The sequence below is a fragment of the Numida meleagris genome, chromosome 8 (genome assembly GCF_002078875.1).
Source record: "Numida meleagris isolate 19003 breed g44 Domestic line chromosome 8, NumMel1.0, whole genome shotgun sequence".
NCBI lineage: Eukaryota > Metazoa > Chordata > Aves > Galliformes > Numididae > Numida > Numida meleagris.
This window is the reverse complement of record NC_034416.1, coordinates 16469774-16481083: the sequence shown is the minus strand read 5'-3', so window position 1 is coordinate 16481083 and position 11310 is coordinate 16469774. Positions and strand designations below refer to the sequence as shown.

The following is an 11310-nucleotide window of genomic DNA, read 5'->3' as shown; positions in this document are numbered from 1 at the left end:
TTAAACCTCATCCTTAAGGAGCAGTCCATCACATTGAATAAATTACTGGACTGTTTTTCCTAGTACTTGCTTGCCTTAATAGGATCATTAGTACCACAATGACTTATAAAGCAAAATGCTAGCTAACCAGAAAATGCTTTGCAGTTCTCCTAATGATATTTTCCTGGGCTCTTCATATATATAATGTTGCTATGTACATGGTAAGCTAAGATCCTTATGTATTTCTTTTGAAAGTAGGTATTGCATTAATAAGCTGAAATCTTCCTTAAAGCAAGGTTTTAAGAGCTGGATCCTGGTGAACCTCTAGTAGCTATTTGCTGTCAGGATCAACGACTTTCTGATCTGCAACAGAGCACTGGGTGGCTGCAGAACTGCAATCCAAACTCAGCTGCAGATATATCACCCTCTGCTTCTGCTCCATCCGCACATCAGAAATAGCTAGAGGAGGAAAACATCTACTGCTGAACTAGAAGATTCCTAAATGTGAACCATCAATAATTTAACCAATTATAATTTATTTATTCCTTCCTTACTCATTGCACTATAGCTAAAATTAATGTTTTGGGTTTTCTGGCTCTTTTGTGACAGTACTACCATCAGGAAAGATTCCTTATTCCTAAATTCCTGCAGATTTAGTGCATCTACAGGGAACAATTTGTCCCAGTGGAATGAACTAGTATAGGCAAAAGGAATGCTGAGAATTAGTCTGCTTGCAGAATCTGTGGCCAGAAAATCTCTAGAGCATTCAGGACACCGTAACACAGGGAGGAAAATGCACTTTTAGTGAAGTAATTACTTGCTCTAGACATCAGTGGTTTTATTACATTTTATTTTTAAGTTATAAAATAGCTGACCTAAGGTTTGTACCTATTTCTGAGAAGAACTTGCCTGGTTTGCATAGGTCTTGAAAGTGGCTACTGAGTTCCACAGGTGTCATCATAACAAATGCAGTCAAGGAGAGCCAGTGTGGTTTAGTTTCTCTCAGGAGCTCCCTTTTAAGCTTTTCTTATGCTTGCATATGCTCCAGGTCCCAAGTTATCCGGACGACCTCATGCTTGACTGAATCCAGCACACCAGTAACTTGTAGTGGGAAGCTGAATACTAGGCATTCTGCTTTCACAGGTGATGGAGGGCTGAGGACCTCTGCCCTCCTGCTCATCCAGCCCAGTGTGTGTTTGTCCTCCTTTTCTTCAAGGGCACGTTGTTGTTAGGACCCGCAGATCTGTGCACACCTGTGTTGCTGCTTGTGGTTGTGTCATTCCAGGTGCAGGATTTAGCGTTTCCTGAACTTTGTGACGTTCCTGTCTGTTTGTGTCCTCATCTTGCCGATGCACACTGACGGGGTCCGACAGCAGTGCTGCTTGCTGGAGTATTGGGCATTCCCCTCAATTTGCTGTTGTTTGCCAAGCTGCTGAGAATGTCATTCTGGTCATTAAAAGACATCAAGCAGCACTGGCTCCGTTATTGGTCTCTGAGGGATGTTACTAATGGCACGTTGAACTTCTTCAAAGAAGTTGTTTCTTTCAAAAAAGAATGTGCGCCACTTATATTAATCGTGATTTGTGGCTTGTGTTTCAACGAGCAGCTTCTGGAGCTCAGCTGTGCTGGGGTGAAGGGCTGTTTTGGTTTTTGACAGTGTGCTATTCCCTGCGTTGCATGGCTTGTATTTCAGGAGCAGCACTTCCCATGTGTTGGGGTGAGGTGTTGCTAAGCTCTTGCTTTGCTGCGTGTTCCATGCCAGGGGGTCAAGGTATGCTGGATGGCTATGAGGCAGGCAGCGTGCCCAGAATGTTGAGGGAATGTCCACTATCTCACTCACTGTTTTGACTCATTGCTTTGATTGTCTCCTGCCTGAGTTCAGCTACTAATGATGGCCCCAGGGGCAGTGTTGGCTACAGAACATCAGCTTTGGGGATTGCTTCTATTAGCAATAATGGACTTTAATTACAAGTGAGGAGAGGTTGCTTAGCTCCTATTAGTGCGAACTGTAACTTTGAAAACCAGATGCCCTATGCCTGATAATGGGAAACAAGTTAGATGTTGGGGAGCAGCAAGGGCAGACTGCTCTGCAAGGGATGGTGAGCTGGGAGTCACAGGTGACCATAAGCCAGCAGGGTAACGTCCTCCCTCAGCTTACAGACACCTGAACCGAGGGGAGAGGCCATGGCTAAGACCTCCCAGTTCATTGTCCCTGTGGCTTTTTCCAATAGCTGGATCCTAGCTTATCTCTGTGTTAGGTCAGAGCTGGCTTTGAGCAGCTGAACCCTGCCAGCAAGGGGTTACAGAGCACCTTGGTGTGCTTGGACCCTTGCCTTACAGCAGGAGATGCAAATCTCTTTTACTTGTACATCCAATGACTTGGAGGTGCTACTGAAGAATAATTATAAGGCTGTTTCTTTCTAATGTGAGATATGTTCTTACAGCTGATGAAGGGAATTAGGACCTGAAGTTTAATGTCTGTTGTCTAGAAACTTAATCAGCTGTGAGATTGACCATGCAAAACAGATATCAGGTAGCTAATGAAGATTACTCTGGTAAGTGTGAGATGCAAGGTGCATTGAGAGCAGACAGGAATGAAAGGAAGAATTGTGTATTTTGGCAATGGGCTTGATGGAAGGTGAATTAGGGAGCAGTGAAGTCAATCTGACTGAATGTGGTATCACGTATTATGGGATCCTGTTTCCTGATTATTGTAGTGAGAAAGAAGAAATAGTGTTTACAGATCAAGAGACTCAAATCCGTTGTCTTGTCTCCCTGCCTGAGAGCAGGACTGTGTTTCTTGCTTGTGCTTGTGTCAGTTTTTATGGTATTCCATCTTCCTTACTGCTCAGGGAAAATCACTCTCTGATTAACGAAGAAAACCTTCTGGGATGTAGCAGCATAGATAGCTTTCTTTGAACCTTTCTGGCTTTGAGACCTGCCTGGTCTTCAGACAGCCAACACTTAGCAAATGATGTTTCATTTCATAAATACCTGTAATGTCCCCTGTGATCTTATCTACTCTGCTCAGGAGAAAACAGATGGCCAAATGGCGAGGCAACTCTTCTGGTTTTACTACTTTTCCACTGTTTTTCATACCATGAGGCTTCCAAACACATGCAGCTATGGCTTTAACAAGTATGTTTCACTGCAAATGCTTTAATGGTCATACTTTCATGAATCATAGAGTCCTTAGAGTTGGAAGGGACTTTCAGAGGTCATCTAGTCCAGCACTCCTGCAATGAATGGGGACATCCACAGCTCAGTCAGAAGCTCAGAACCTGGCCCAGCCTGGCCTTGAGTGTCTCCAAGTCCTTTTTGTCAGGGCTGTACTCCATCCTTACATTCGGTCCCAACTGGCTCCTCTTTGTTTTGTGCAATTACTATGCACAAATTTAATGTGCTACTTATTTGCTTTCCCAGGAAAATGATGTCAAATGGAGTCTAATGTTAATCTCCGTAGAAGCACACTGAAATGCTTTCCCTGTTCAAAAATACTGCTGCCGAGCATCGTTCTGTTTATGATTTCCAGTTAACTTGTGAGCCATCTGACAGTGCTTCTGTCTGAGCCAATCTGATTCAAACATCTTAATGATTTTTGTGAAGCACTGCGGTGGGTGCTTGACAAAAGTCTAGGTAACACATCCTGTGTTCCCTTCCGTTACTATTTTTGTAAGTTGATCAAACAAAGCAATCAATCTTCCTTGGCCCAATTTGTTTTATTGGCTATAGTGCCATTGCAAGCATTGAGCACATGGTGGAGTTTTCAGCCTGAATTAAAGTTGGACTGTTTCAGTGACAGTTACCAGGGCTGCTATGATTTCTTCCTGGACAGACAGGCATTACCATGTGGGTAATGAAAATAGGAAAGACACACAGATGACAGGCAGCACTCTGTGCTATGTCAGGAGCAAAGGTGCTGTGGTGGTTCTGAGCCCAAGCTGCTATGCAGATGCTGATGTAGTGGGAACCATCCTATGGCTTAGTACATGTCCTCCATCTCTATTGCATTGTGCTTATCCATATAGGGTCTTCAGGCTCACTTCTGTTCTCTGAGTATTTAATTTGCAGGTCTCTGGTCTTTGACTTGCACTTTAAGTGCCCCAGCAATACACGTATGATGTACTAAAGCACTTTTCCGAGGCAAAGGGGTTCTTCTGGGCTGTCTGAAGGAGCTGTGGCTCTCAAGGACTAACAAGATTTGTTCTGACTGAAAGCTAACAGTGTGATGAACTAGTGACTAAAATTCAAATGCATCATCTTTGGGTAACCTAGTTAAGGGGGCTTTTTCTCCTTGATTGGAATATAGTTGGAATTAGTAAGGGTCATGGAGCACTGGAACAGGCTGCCCAGAGAGGTGGTGGAGTCTCCTATGGAGCTGCTTGAGACCTGTCTGGATGTCCACGTGTGTGACCTGCTTTAGCAGGGGGATTGGACTCCATCTCTTGAAGTCCCATCTAAGCCCTGCAGTTCTGTGTCCTTCACTTGTGTGCTTTGGTGTCAGCACGAGGGGTATTGGAGGAAGTAGGTCTTAAAGTTAAATGCTCAGAGCTGGGAAATGCTGTGCTGCGTGGCAGTGCTGCAGGAGGACAGGGAAGTGCTCTGGGGTCTCTGCTCCTGAACTGAGAGGATTGAGGGAGGAGAGCTAGGTGGAGTCCTGCAACCTTCCACTGCTCAAAAGGAAGGAGTAGGGTGGTGGTGGTGTCCAGAGAGTGTGTGTGCTGGGGTCCTTCCTGCTCTCCTGGCAGTGCAGCTGTGCTGACCCTGCTTTTCTGAATGGCTCCTGCTCGTGGAAATCCATCTAACAGTGCTCAGTGTGCAGCTTTGCAGTGCTGGCCAGGCTGGAGTGCTCTGCATGCACCTGAAAAGCTTCCTGCTGGAGCACCCAGAAAACTGCTTCTGGCAGCACCGTGCTCTGGCTGTTGGGAAATCACAGCACTGCTGGGTTTCTGTGCTAAGTGTTACCTTCATTTTTGTGCCCTATCTCCTGAAAAACAGGGATTCCCATTTGTGCCCTGTCTGTGCTGCATAACAGCCTGGCTGCAGCTGGCACTTTAGACCCACACCACATGCAGAATGTGTGGCTGTGGTTGAGGGATGTACTGATTCTGGATGCTGTGCTGCTGTTGGGTTATTTGGGAGTGGGCTGGGGGAAGGTCAAGATTGCTGCAGCTGTTTCAAAAGCTCCTGCTGTCTTCCCCCAACTCCTAACTGGCTAAAACAACCTAACGTGTGCAGTTTTCTGGAAAATTAGGAAACAGCATAGGGAAAAATAGCACGTGCTCAGAAGCGTGTCACCCAAATAAATGAAATGGGTAATGCTGCCCTGAGCAAATAGGATTTATAGCAATTTCAGTATGTGGGTGTGGGAGAAAATGCAGACAAGTGCAATAAAATAAACGTTGGCTGTTGTATCAAGCAATAGCAGTGTAAAATATTGTCCTTGGGACAGAAAAGTTACCTTGATTCTGAAATAATGCGCTCAGCCTCTGGCTGTCAGTGTTAGATCAAAGCCTCAGTAAATTTTTCATTCCCCAGGCGTTATTTTACAGCTATTGTCCTCCATACCAAACTCCATTTGTAACGTGTATTTATAGCTGGAGTGATCTTTGAGATTCTTCATAATATATAAAAATGAGGAGGCTGCCACAAAATGGCTTTTGGTTTCCTCAGAGGTTTGCAAATAGATGTTAAAAGCAGATGATTTAAAATGGCGATTTTATTAAAAATGTATTATTGCCATTTGTAGCTTTCACAGCTATTCACCAGAACTACACTGGCTTCCAAGGATGCTGTGGGAAGCTTTGAATCTGCAGCTGTCTTCTCAGTTTATTTTAAGCTTTGAGGCAACAAATTTGCTGGACCGAATTTATGCTAAATAATTGTGTGCCAGATTTGTGTCAATAGAGGCTCTGGTTCAGTCTTTGAATATATATATATTCAGTTTTCGTTTCATCCTAATGGGTCATTCTGCTGTTCTGCAGACCACTTCCTAGCTGGGTTCACAAATACCTGTGTACATCCCTGCACTGGCTTTGGGAACGACCTGCTCAGAGCTGCCCAGGCCCTGCGTGCATTTGGGGAGATCCTTGGGCCAACCCTCTTTGTCCAGATGACACGAGCAGCATGTGAAGCAGGGATTTCAGCATGGCTTCTGTGTTCCACTGGATGCCTGCCTCTGTCAGGGAAGCCGGGCTGTGCAGCTCAGCCTTGCTGTTGGTGTCAGAATTTGCCTATTGAACCGGATCTCATTCAGCCCTCTTTTCTGCTTTGAAAGGATCAACTCGTACCAGGCTGTATCACCCTGGTCAGTCTGTGGAAGTAATACAAGCGATGGCGTTTGATGAAGAGTGATTAAGTGGGCCAGACTGTGCGGTCAGCAGTTACCACTCAGGATTCAGTACTGAGATCTCTGGAAAAAGCTATTGGTGAGAGGAGCAGCTGTGTTAGTAAGGCACTGAAGTGGTGGGAGAAGACTCATTCTTAGCACTTGGCAAGCAAGGAACACGTTGGTAAAGGAGTCCATGTGCACATCCAAATTCACATGGTCAGATTTCTTGGTGCCCCCCCAGCCCAATGCCCTTGTTGATGGCAGAAAAAAAGGGTTTCCTTTAGTGCAGAAGAGCTGCAGAGGATCGTGTTCTCTCCTAACCACAATGCTTCCAGCAAAGGCAGGGTGACAGCACCGCTGTTCTGCCCTGCTCCCCTTTGCACACCCACGTGAGGGACAGCTGGGAGAGAGCTGCATCTTTGCAGGCTGAAGGGGGAAAGATTTCCATGGTGTTAGCATTGTGTTGTTTAGGCAGCTTCTTCTCCCGTCTTCTCTACCTGTTGAAGGGCCAGATAAAATACTAGTGTGGGAAAGGCTTTGGCGGTTTGCAGCCTATTGATTAAGTTGACACGTCAGCAATAGTGGAGGAAGCTCAGCTCGAGCTGCAGGGTAATGGCAGTGCTGCAAACCCTGCTTCGTAGGCCTAGTTAGTGAGAGAAAACAATTTTTTCTCTCTCAAGAAACAAATAAGATCCTCACTTGCTGCATTATGGCATCGAGGAATTACATCATAAATTGCTATTTTTGTCGTTAAACTGCAGGGCATTTTTTTAAAGCTAAGTGTTCATAAACAAAACGAAGTGGAGACATTAAAGCAGACGGGTTATTCTTCAAGGTAGTGACTCCATCACTTCTTTCCCCACCTCCTGTTTTTATTATTCGTTGCTTCTGATAATAGCTTCTTTAGAGGAGGCTTTAAAAATGGATCGTCCATGATGTTCTTCAGTGTCAGATATAAATAAAGGAGAAGTGCTGCATGTTATTTTGTTGAAAGCTTCTTGTAGCGCTATGTAATCAGGGCAATTATAACTTTGCCTGTAGTTTGTCTTGTGGGTTTGCTGTGCGCACCAATTAAATCAGTCAAGAATTGAACATAATTGCCTGGCCTCCTTGTACATCTGGAAACTTGCTTAGAGAGTAGCGGTTTCTAAGGCTGCCTCCCCTGGATCCTACATTATTTATGATAGCAGTTTTTCTTATCCTTCCAAATAAGCCTTGAGAGTTTTCTGGTTTTCTGCATTTTTTTTTTCCTTTGGTTCTTACTACTTCAGTGTCTGGATCACAGTCACAGGTAAATGATACACACCTGAAAAGCGCAGAGCTACTGCTTTCCTGTCGGGGGAGGAAGTGTGAAGAAAGGAGCAGCTGAGGTGGGCTGGGGGCAAGGCAAGGAGGGATGCTCACCTGGAGGAGCTGCAGAGCCTGGGGTGTGCAGTGCTCCAGTGGTGAGAGTCCTGCTGTGAGGTGCATGAACTTGAGTGGGGAGGGGTAAGAGCTGGTGCCTTCCAATAGCAGCTTGCTCTCTGCTCTTCCCTTCAGTATCTGCCATTCTAATTTTGTGTCTGCTCAATCTTCTGACTGCTGGCATAACGTTCTACACTGACCATATATGTTCCTTTGTGCATATGAGCTTGATTCTCCTTTGGAAACACTTTGCCAAAAAAGTGAATTTATTTTATGTACTTTCTTCAGAGTACAGGCTGTGACATGCTTCATGGTATGGTACCTCCAATATCCAAATGACAACAATTTCTCATGCCGCTCTGCTCTTTCCCTTCTACGCTGGGAAGTCCCAATTGGATGCTAAGGAGATGGTGGCTGAGCTGCAGATCAGGAGCTGCTTCCTGGGGCGGCACTGCTGGGCAGGTTGTCTGTGCACCACAGCCCTGTGCTTGTGGGATGGCATCTGCAGGGAGCAGGCAATGGCTGGGGGTGGACAGGCAGTTTGAGTAATGTAGGACATCTGCTTTTCAAAGGGATGTTTGAAGCTCTGATTATAAAACGTAATGTCTGCAAAAAAAAAAAAAGGGAACCCAACACTGCATTGCTGAGGGAACACTTCTGAGCAGAAACTCCAAGGTCTGAATTGTTAAAGCAACCAAGCCCACAACCCACTTCTGTTTAAGGAATTCCTTATGATCCTATCATCCTTCTTAGCACTGGGGTTGTAGGAGTGATAAAGGAACCAGGAGTGCCTTTGGATGTAAAAATACTTACTTACATTTTGAACAGATTAAGAATAATAAAGAACAAAAAGTCTTTCTAGGATGATTCCAACCTTGTGATAGGATAGCCCAAATGCTCAAGTTGGCATTGATCAAGTTTGTTGCTATGACTCTTGAAAAGCATTAGAACTCCTAGTTGTTATTTTTTTAGAATCTGACAAATCAAATAAATCCATTATCTAAATGCAGCTATATTTCTGCCAGGGGAGAGCATGGAATTAATGTTTTACTGGTTATCTTATGAGATCTGTAAGTAGATTTCTTATCTCTTTGTTCTCTTGGGTTTTGTTTCCTCATTGTTGTAATTTGTTCAATACATATCCAACAAATGTAATTATTAAAGGTCTGAAAATGATGAGAGAGCATTCACTGGATTTACCACAGAAATTGATATGTACTGTGAAATATAGTCACTTTGCATAACACCTCTTTGCTGCCAAATGTTGTTACTGGTTTGATAAGAGGTATTGGACACTTACTGAAGTGGCTATAGCATTGTATAGATTTTTGAATGATACAGTTAATGATACAGCTTAATAGTTTAATATCTTTACTGATCATCTGGATGAGGGCTTTGTGCGTATCCTCAGTAAGTTTGCAGATGACACCAAGTTGGCAGGAAGTGTTGATCTGCCTGGGGGTAGGAAGGCCCTGCAGAGGGATCTGGACAGGCTGGATCTCTGGGCTGAGGCCAGTGGGGTGAGCTTCACTGAGACCAAGTGCTGAGGTGCTGCTTTTTGGTCACAACAACCCCAGAAAATGCTACAGGCTTGGGGCAGAGTGGCTGGAAGATTGTATGGAGGAAAAGGACCTGAGGGTGTTGGTCAATGCTCGGCTGAGCATGAGGCAGCAATGTGCCCAGGTGGCCAATGGCATCCTGGCTTGGATCACCAGCTGGAGCAGGGAGGTGATACTCCCTCTGTCTTCAGCTCAGGTGAGGCTGCATCTTGAGTATTGTGTGCAGTGTTGGGCCCCCTCACTACAAGAAGACCATTGAGGTCCTGGAGCGTGTCCAGAGAAGTGCAATGGAGCTGTGAGGAGTCTGGAGGACAAGTCTTATGGGCAGTGCTGTGGGAACTGGGATGGTTCAGTCTGGAGAAGAGGAAGCTCAGAGGAGACCGTATTGCTCTCTGTGTAAGTACCTGTAAGGAGACTGTGGTGAGGTGGGGGTCAGCCTATTCTCTCACATAACTAGTGATAGGACTAGAGGGAATGGCTTTAAGTTGTGCCAGAAGAGGTTCAGGTTGGATATTAGAAAAAATTTCTTCTCTAAAAGAGTGGTCAGATGCTGGAATGGGCTGCTTGGAGGAGGTGGTAGAGTCACTGTCCCTGGAGGTGTTCAAGAACTGTGGAGGTGTGGTGCTAAGGAACGTGGTCAATGGGCAGTATTTTTTTGGTAGGTGAATGGTTGGACTAGATGATCTTAGAGGTCTTTTCCAACCTGAATGATTCTATGATTCTAGCTCGTAACATAATCTGACTGTGGCTCAAAAGCTAAATAGAAGCACAAGCACATGAATAACCTCTGAAGTATGTCATGCTTCTGCAGTTCTTCAACCTTCTTGATAGTGGCCAGCAGGATTAGGTAACTCATGCTGAGCCTTGACTATGAGCTAAATAAATAGTAGTAGATGGGGCTTGAGGAAGAGTTAGCAGTCCTTGTGTTTCTGTCTGACTTCTAATTTATGAACTGTGGCATTCAGGTGTCACTCAGTCTGGATTTTTGCTGTGGTCAGTCCTGTACTGAAGGAAGTGTGTAGATATATTCTGAAGTATTTCGTTATTGCTCTTAGTAAATTAAATGACATGCTTGTATATAAGGGACGGAGACCTCATCTTTCAAATGAGTGTTGAAATATGTCTTAGACATTATGTATTCCAAGAACACTTGGTGAATGTAGGGATGCATGTCTGTTTGCTCATAACAAATTTCAAAATCAGAGACTTAAAAGAATCCCTGTGAAATATTATTACTGTACGATGTTTAATTGGATTTGATACCCGTATACAATAAAACTTTTTTGCTTTAATATGTGTTCTGAATAGGGTTTTCATATAAAATACTAGTGTGAGAAGAAACCAAGGAAGGTGCCAGTGAGCTTCTTCAGAAGATGAGGTAGAGGAAAACCACTGGTGTATAGTGAGGAGATAGGAACTGGGGGAGCAAAATGGGTTCTGAGGTGGTGAGGAAGGCTGGTGAGTTGATCAGAGAAAGATACTGCACTTCTGCCAGGAGATTCTGTTTCGCTGGATTGTTCTCTTACACTTACAGTCAATTAAGAAATCTAAAAATTGATGCAGCCTCAAAGATGTCTTTTGGCTATCTGTAGCAGCCACGATGATGATAGTAATAGGGAGCATTACTGCCAAATGCGTCTGCCATTGTCTCTTAAATACATATAAGAACTAGCAGATAAGTTTCCATTATCATGACATCAGTTTACTGAAACTAAACCTTTAACTGAGATAGAGAAATTATTAATGATGCATGTGGATGTATTAAAAACAGGCTTTTTGAGGCACTGGGTATAAAAAGCCAATTATTTTCTAGGCTATTTCTGACTTATGTCAGCAAAACGGTGGTGATGACTGTTGCCTTGGGGGAAGGGGTGCAAGTGACCTCCAGCCCTTGTGCTGGCTGGGAGCAGGTTTTGGGATGGGCGTTGTGCCTGGCTGCCCTCCCAGCTCCTGGCTGGATGCTGGGGAGAGCAGGAGGGCTTGGGCATCGTGCAACCCCAGCAATCTGGGTTTGTAACGACTGGAGTTCCAGAAGAA

The 11310-nt window shown here is 44.5% G+C and overlaps 1 long non-coding RNA gene across 1 annotated transcript in view; it reads left to right on the top strand.

Annotated features, from left to right (window-relative positions):
- Positions 1–11310, top strand: part of LOC110403012 — a 61970-nt gene that overhangs the window by 1145 nt on the left and 49515 nt on the right. The gene's annotated exons all lie outside the window — the stretch shown is intronic.